The sequence below is a fragment of the Hyperolius riggenbachi genome, chromosome 4 (genome assembly GCF_040937935.1).
Source record: "Hyperolius riggenbachi isolate aHypRig1 chromosome 4, aHypRig1.pri, whole genome shotgun sequence".
Taxonomy (NCBI): domain Eukaryota; kingdom Metazoa; phylum Chordata; class Amphibia; order Anura; family Hyperoliidae; genus Hyperolius; species Hyperolius riggenbachi.
In genome coordinates this window covers 280,887,488-280,893,487 of record NC_090649.1, presented here as the reverse complement: position 1 = coordinate 280,893,487, position 6,000 = coordinate 280,887,488, and positions in this window count along the sequence as shown.

The window sequence follows — 6,000 nt, the reverse complement described above, 5'->3', positions numbered from 1 at the left end:
ACACCCTCCTGAGAATAGCCCAAGTCAGGTGGGCAGGTCACCTTGTTCGTATGCTAGACACACATCTCCCAAAAAGACTATTCTATATTGAACTGGCTGAAGGAAAACACACAAAAAGTGGGCAGAAAAGTGCTTCAAGGACATGCTCAAAGTCTCTATCAAAAGCCTAGACATTGACCTATATTCCTGGGAGAACTTAACACAAGATCATCCCACCTGGAGAAGCAGTATCAGCAAAGGTGTTACCTCCTACGAGCAGAGCCGGATTGCAGAGGCCTGAAAAAAGCATGAGCTATGCATATTCAAAGCCAATGCTCTGCAGGGGCGTAAAAATAGATCCTGCAAGGGATGCAGCCGCAGGGGTCCCAGAAGCAACAGGGGACCTCATCCTGAGTGACTGACAACTAAAGTCACAGAGAGAAAAAACTTCCTGCTCTCTGCACACTTGTTCTAATGACTGTATCTGCTCAGCCACTGATAAGGAATCATACATAGTTTTGCAGACAAAGATTTGTAGATTTGTTTTGATGGGGGGAGGCAGTGATTTCTAGTTACGCCCCTGATGCGCTGCCAACCATCCCAGCAAACCAATTGTGCAATACATACAGCAGAGCTTTCCAAACCCTCATTGGACTGATAAGCCACATTTTCAGATTTTTTCAAAAATGAAAAAAATACAAAAATGGGCAGTATTTCTCATCTCTTTCATTGAGAATTTTCTGTTTAGAAAACCTGTGTGTCTTTTAAAAAGGTTGAAGTCAGCGACTTACCTCAGAAGAGGAAAATCTCTGGATCCTTCAGAGGTTTCCCACATCCACCAGACCATCCATCTCCTTTGAAAGTGCACAGCCACTCTCCCATCCAAGAACGAGCATGGCCACATTGTGCAGGTGCATGACAGCTCACACCTACATAGTAGCACAGATCCTCTCATACTCTTACTGAGGTAATTATCTAGTTGGGGCACTTTTTCAGCTACAGGTGCACTGTAAAGGAACTTTAAAAGCATATGACTGATTGTGAATAAACCTCATTATTGATAAACTGCTGGACAAATATTCTTTTCTTTTAGTGGAATGGAAATAAATCAAACTATAATGTAGGTTTTGAGGAAGTGAGAGTTTTCTCACAAAATCAGACATTTTAACCTGTTGCGTGAACGCGGTGACAGCCCCAGGACCACTCCACTCCCATTGGCGTGTATGGCTTTCTGTGGGGATTGCAGGAGAGCACTTGTGCACCTATGCGCGAGCATCTCTGCTTGGATGATGGAGCTCCACTCTGCCTTCAGTCTCCCAGCAGCAATTGCTGCTCGGAGACTGTTAGGCAGCGAAACCGCCGTCTAATAGTTATGTACAGCACTGCAATTTAAGGCACAGGACACAGGAGTGATCCGCTGTGATAGGCTGATGCCTATCACAGCCGATCGCTGTGATATGCTGACTGGGGGAGGGAGGGAAAATTAATTTAAAAATAAGTAAATTTATTTAAAAAAGAAAGAAAGAAAAATATTTGCAAAAAAAAAATAAAATTGGTTGAGCGATCAGACCCCACCAACAGAAATCTCTGTTGGTGGAAAGAAGGAGGGGGGGATCACTTGTGTGCTGAGTTTTGCGGCCCTGCAGTGAACCCTTAAAGCTGCAGTGGCCCATTTAGTAAAAAATGGCCTGGTCACTAGGGGGGTTTAACACCGTGGTCCTCAAGTGGTTAAAGCATTTGCTTCCCACTACCTCATCTTTTTCATTTCGAAATGGGAGTTTTTCTGATAGCCAGAATTAAGCTACACTGATAACTTTCTTTTAGCAACTTAACTGACAAATCCAGCAATATAAATGGTTTTCTTGACATTATAACTTTGTATTATAAGGAAAGGCATTTCTATACTACGGGAGACTGAATACATGTACCCAACTTAGGTTGTCATAACTTAGCATACAAGGTATAGAATCTGAGGCCAGAGAAGCTAATGAAGTACCTGAAATCAAACAAAGACAGAATCCATGAACTATGCCAAAGTCTAATCCAAGGGTCAGGCAAGCTCTATGTCAAGAACAAGCCAAGTCGACACAGGGAGACAGGTATCCAGGTGGATAACCAAGGTGTCAGGCAGAGGCAAACACAAAATGAGTGTAACGAATGTGGAATCGTCTCCGTGGTCAGCGCACCAGACATGCGCTGACACGGCGGATTTCCTCCACAAGCGTATACATTTGCAGGAACCCAGCAGTAGGTGTAATGCACCTGCGGAGGGAAATTCCTGTCGGCAGGTGGAGCTGTGGAGTGCAGAGGAACAGCTCCTCTGCCCTACCACACACGCCAGACAGGAATTGTACAAAGAGAAGAACCGTAATCACAAGAGAAGCGATTGAGAGTGAGCACAGAGACAGATTGTGTGTGTGTGCATAAAACTAGTCGCCAACCCGCTACTGTGCACACGCCACAGCAGATACGAAGCAGGAACGCGATCGCGAGAGGTGCGACCGCCAGACGTGACACAAGGCTACAGCAAGGCGGAGCACGAGAGTAGCAAAGGCACAGCAAATCATAAAATGAAGAGATACGGAAAATAACAAACGCTAGCTAACCGTGAACACCGCACTCATTCGCAACAGTGCACGCGGTTATGCGCGGTCTCCACGTGATAAGCACAATAGAGACAAGCATGCCTAACTAACCATCGACAGACAAACATGAAACAGAGGACGCGAATGCTTGCTTAACGGTTACCTCACCAAGCCTCCAGCAAGCGTCCGTAGCAGACAAGACAGACACACGAAAACAGGGACAAGCGAGAGATAGGATCCACAGCACTAGCGAGAAGCGAGTGCGATCCAGGTACAGAGTAGCAGAACAGAAGGATCCACAGCACTAGCGAAAAGTGGCTAGCGCGATCCCAGGAGACAGAACAGAAGGATCCACAGCGCTAGCGAAAAGTGGCTAGCGCGATCCCAGGAGACAGAACAGAACAGAAGGATCCACAGCGCTAGCGAAAAGTGGCTAGCGCGATCCCAGTAGACAGAACAGAAGAGATAGCTGGTAGCAACCGCTGCACCAGCTATACTCCAAGAACAGAGATCAGAACGATTTCCTGTCGACCACCGCTGGGACAGGACAACAGCAACAGAACAAACAAACAGATAAACAATCCTAACTGCACTTAGGGAATCTGCCTAGCACAGTTTCCAGGAATTACTCTAAGCTGATCTTCAAACCAGCATGGCTGACACTCTCCAGAGTGTTACACAGGAAGACTCCTTATGAACAGCCAAGCATTGTGGGAAAGACATAGTACTTATAGTACACGCCTCCAATGAATGTGGCCAGGAAATTTGCATGACAACGTATGCAAATTCCTCTGCAAGCACAATCTGCAAAACTGACAGAAGCTCTTCTTTCCAGAGTCCTGCAGCATGCAAACCTACACAATGGTCAAAAAGCTGCCTGCCTGCACAGGCAGCTGTGCAAATCATCACAATGAGCAGAGGTAAGTCAGCAGGTCAAGCAAGGTCACAACAAAAAGTCAATCAAATTCACCCTAGCAGCTAACTTACAGCCACTTATTCTATCACGGCAAGGTGCATGGGAATACATACCATCAGCTCTCCAGCTGCCATAGTAACAAAATGACTGATTTGTCACTTTAATTAACTAATTACCCCTCCCACCTGCTATCACCAGCTTCACAGGACAAAGAACCATGCACCCACATGCATGCTCACACACATCTACATGAAGATCAGGAATGCTGCATCAGTGAACAGCAGAAGCCTGCTGCTGGAGTTGGTTTCCAGAATTGCCAGAGCTGTCGCAGGTTCCCTGGCCATGTAAGTACCTGACAATGATATTGGTGTACAATAAATAAAATTGGATTAAAAACAAGATAAAATAGAAAAAAATAAGGTGGCTTACCTCAATGACGAGATCTTTGTATAGACAAAGAGATATTGCCAGTTGCAAATAGCCATTCAGCAAAGGGAGCCTCCTGCTTCCTCAGGCCACTGTTATTGGCCTGAGGAAGCGGGCTTAGACCAGTGAAACGCGCTGCCTGTGCTAAATATATATTTCTTTGTCTATACAAAGATCTCATCATTGTGGTAAGCCACCTAATTTTTTTCAATTTTATCTTGTTTTTGATCCAATTTTATTTACACTGGGGCTACTCTTTACCCAAATTGTGCTTTACGTACCCCCAACACACCCTGTTGGAGGGGTCTAGACAGACTACACATGGTATAAACCATAGCGATAATTTTTCACTGTTACCAAGTAGAGCAACCACACCCAGGTACGCCTGGACCATCCCAAATGGAGTCAAGTTTGTTGTCTCACACGCTTCCTGTGGTCAGTTGCCCCTCTGCAATCCGCCTTTGTGAGTAGTACAATCACCTTACCTGTTGATATCCCATAGATGAAAAAACATATTGGGCTCTCGTTTTTTTGTCTAGAGTGCTGAGACACCCCTACTACTCTATGATATTGGTGTGATTTCGAGTTCGTAGCAGTCCACACATCAACTCTTCTTTTATATAAATATAACAAAGGTCCTATAAATGTTCTTCTCCAGTTTCTAGTATGTTAATTTGACTAAATATAGTTTAATAATATATGCCTTCATAAAAGGATTAATATGTTTACCTTGGTGAAAGTATGTAGAATGACATTTGTGAGTCGCAGTATGCAATATTCCCAGAATGCAATTTATGTGTTGTATTCAGAGGTCTCACCATTCACTTACCGTACATGTCCTCTAAAGACATCATACATTTTTACTCTGTAGCTCTTTATTTTCCAGCGTAAGCCATGAAGATAAACTTATTTAATTTTCCACAGGAACACTGCAAATTGGAATGCTTTTAGTTAGTCAGCACAGTAAATTGTACAGACAGCAAGGAGGGAAGATGCACCAATAAAGTTACAAATGGCATTTTCATCAACACTGCAACTCTGTTTTTCCTTCACATTCTTCTACTTGACGAAACAGATAAAAGAAGAGTTTCTTTAATATGCAAAAATAGGTGTCAGAAATCCTCTTCAGCCAGAATATTTTATGGGAAAAAAGGACGGAATGATAGACGTGGAGCACAGAAATCTACATTTAGATGAAACTGCTTTAAGTTGTATGATATGGTTCACTAGGATAGAAGCTTGTATATAAAACCCCATGTCCTTAGGTAACAAACCATACACAATTACACCTGAGAATCCACAACTGAATGACTGCCAAGAAGGTTATGATTGAGCCTTTTATTTCCAAGTGAAAGATCTATTTTTAACTCTTTTGTAAGGATGTTAGCAACACATCGTTCCTGCACTGACAAATATAATGACGTCCCTATAGTGTACTTTATTTTTCAAGATTTACCACTCAGGAAGTAGTAATTCTACAGCTAGACTCCATACAAGTTCTATAAAACTCATCTTTCACGCTCAAGTATTATGCCTCTAAGTTCCACTTTTAAACCTGATCTTATAACATGATGAAATTAGATGATTCATTTATAATGTGCTTGTTTTTTCTCTATTTAAAAGAATAGGTGACAAAACATACATGTTGCTAAATTATAATGTACAAGTGTTAGATCAAGTAAGTTTCAAGAAGAATAAGACCCCCTGTTGAAGCAAATTTTAAAAGTTAGATACTTACCAAATTAGTGGGAAGCCTCTGGATGGTCTTTATGCTTTCTAGATCTTCATCGCTGCTATCCTCTTCATTTTGTGTCCATGTTCCTGCCTGAGAACAAGCTTGTCCGTACAGGGCATTAGAGATGTCACAAACATCGAATTTTGGGTTTGGGAACAGCGAATGTTAGGTTCTGCAAATGTTCGCGAACAGGTGAATCTGGCGAACCGCCATAGACTTCAATGGGCAGGTGAATTTTAAAACCTACAAATACTGTTTCTGGACACAAAAGTTATGGAAAGTTTGTTCCAAGGGGTCTAACACCTGGACTGTGGCATGCCGGAGGGGAATCCATGCCAAAAGTCCCACCAAAAATTACG